This window comes from Lacerta agilis, chromosome 3 (genome assembly GCF_009819535.1).
Source record: "Lacerta agilis isolate rLacAgi1 chromosome 3, rLacAgi1.pri, whole genome shotgun sequence".
Lineage (NCBI taxonomy): Eukaryota > Metazoa > Chordata > Lepidosauria > Squamata > Lacertidae > Lacerta > Lacerta agilis.
Genome location: NC_046314.1, coordinates 104,102,938 through 104,105,522, shown reverse-complemented (window position 1 = coordinate 104,105,522; position 2,585 = coordinate 104,102,938).

Here is a 2,585-nt window from a genome sequence, read left to right as displayed (position 1 = left end):
CCCGCCTCCTTTTTCTCTCGGCTCTCGCTCGCTCGTTCCTGCAGTCGGCGAAGCAGCGCGCCAAACGCCCGTCCCCGCCCAGCGAGGGTCATGCGGCCTATGAGCGCCGAGCCCGCCCGCCTCCTGCTGCCTGAGGTGGGGGGGAGCGGGGGAGGTGGTGAATAAAATGGCGTCTGGGACCAATCCCTTGGAAACATCGCGCAGTGGTGGCGCCTGGTTGCTATCTCTTTATTTGGGACCTGTAATGGTGTATAAAAATACAAGATAAAAACACAAAACCCCAACAGTAACAAAGCAATGGCCCCCCCCTCCACTTCCTTCCACGAAGACGTTTTAAAGGATTTTAAATCAGCCAAAGGCCTGGTTGAACAGGAACGTTTTTTGTCTGGCGCCTAAAACACTAAAAATAGGTCCTCGTGATATGCTCAGCTCATACATGTTGTTCGTTTGAACTGGGAAGCGATTTACAGCCTGATTAAATTCGGGCTTTTAAACGTTAGGGTTTTGTCAACCTTAACAAAGATGTCTGCATTGGGAGGAAAGGTCTTTTTAAAAAAAAATCCTTTGTGACCTAAGAGAGAGAATTTCAATTTCCAGATGTCCGTTCACGGGGTTTTTTTGGGGGTGGAGTGGGCGAACAATCTATTATGTCCTCTTCATTTTGCATGGGTGAAATTAGGCTTTATTTCACCTCAAAGACCCAGTTTGGCACTTAAAACACACACATTTGTGCACACACACAGGCTGCGAGCTTCAATGGTGCAAAAAACCCACAAACTGGCTAGCACCCCCCCCCCGCCCCCCCTAGCTACAGCTCTGGATTTTGTACCATGTTCTGAAACCAGGACATCTCAAAAGGCAAAATGAATTATAATGGTGTTCATCTGGATTTATGCCAGTGAAAAATAATAATAGTACTGGAGCATTGTACTGCATGACCCATGGGGTTCCCTCCTGGCCTGCAGTTCTGTGATTTTAAAATATTTATACTGTATTCCAGGTAAAGCCTGACCTCTAAACATCGTTCAGAGCATGAGGAAGATGCCGGAGAGAGGCTTCCTGGTCTTTGTTCTTGAGGTTATTAATTTTACACATGTGCAACTTACTAGATGAACAAAATTCTTGAAATAATAATTATCCAGTCCAAAAATATGGTCCAAAAGCTTTACTTGCAGAACTTAACTTCAAAAAATTTAAAATTTAAATTTTTTAAAAAATTTAAAAAACAAATAAAGTTGCATATTTCTTACACAGGTCCCAGCATAAAAACAAGAAATAACTAGCATTTTGAGTGAAAAGCAGAGCTCCATCTCTTTTCTGTTGCAACTTCTTTAGCCTCAGGCCATGTAGCTGGAGATAAACACATGCATTCTCTTCAGTAGTATAGAACTAAAAGATCACTGCACCCAACATAGATGCCTGCAAATTGACATATGCATATACTTGACTTGAAATACAATTCATTTCATGTGACCAATGAGCTGATTATCTTGTGACTAAGCCTACAGAGGTATAGCCCCACCTCAGTTCCATTAATGATTAACCAAAGAGGCTTTATTCCCACTCCATGGAAATTTCCAAACATGCTGTACGGTATACAATACAGACATATATCCCATTTCAATGTACAGTAAACATTATTAAAATTTCTTGCATAATGCACTAACACAAAATTATAACTGGCTGCGAATTAGGCAAATTCAAGTTGCTGGAGCTGGTGTGCACAGGCCTGTGCAGTTTGGGACCAGGATATGTATGTATGTATGTATGTATGTATGTATGTATTTATTTATTTATTTATTTATTTATTTATTTCGTTTATTATATTTTTGTACTGCCCAAAGATCTCAGGGCGGTTCACAGCATAAAAATGCAAAATAAAAACACAAAATACAAACAAAAACAAAACAGAACAATAACCCCCCGCCTCCTCCCACAAATATGTTTAAAAGAATATATGATGTTAATCAGCCAAAGACCTGGTTGAAGAGGAACGTTTTTGCCTGATGCCTAAAATACTAAAAAATATTGACCAAGAAATATAAAGTGCCCAATGGGCACCCTAGTTGATTTACTACTGCGCAGAACAAGCAGGGAGGGCATTGCCCCGAGAAAAGGTCCCCACAGCTTTTATACATCTCTATAGCTAAGTAACAAATCAAAATAAGGCACATGCACACACCAGTTCTCTTTGTGTGACCTGGACCCAAGCCACAGACCCACTTGAGTTCAGCCATGATGCACCCACATTTGGCTTCTGCTTATTTAGTTCTTAGTAGGAACTAAGTTGGCTTAGTAGTTGGAGGGTCAATCTTATGCAGGGGAGGCTTTCTTTTCCACAAAAGAAGATTTTCAGCCCAGAAAACCCAGCCCAGAATAATCCAGAGAAGTTGAAAAACTCTCTCTCTTCAGAGAGGCTTGAGGAAAGGCTGACTTTCAGAGAAAGCTGAGTGCTCAGCTTTGAGCCACTATCAACGCCAGTTTAAAAAAAAGGACTTTCTCTTCAGAGAAAGCTGGAACCTCTAGTCAAGAGGGGCCTCCCGTGCCATGCAGAGCCAGGAGAGATAAGGTAAGTAGTAAGTAAG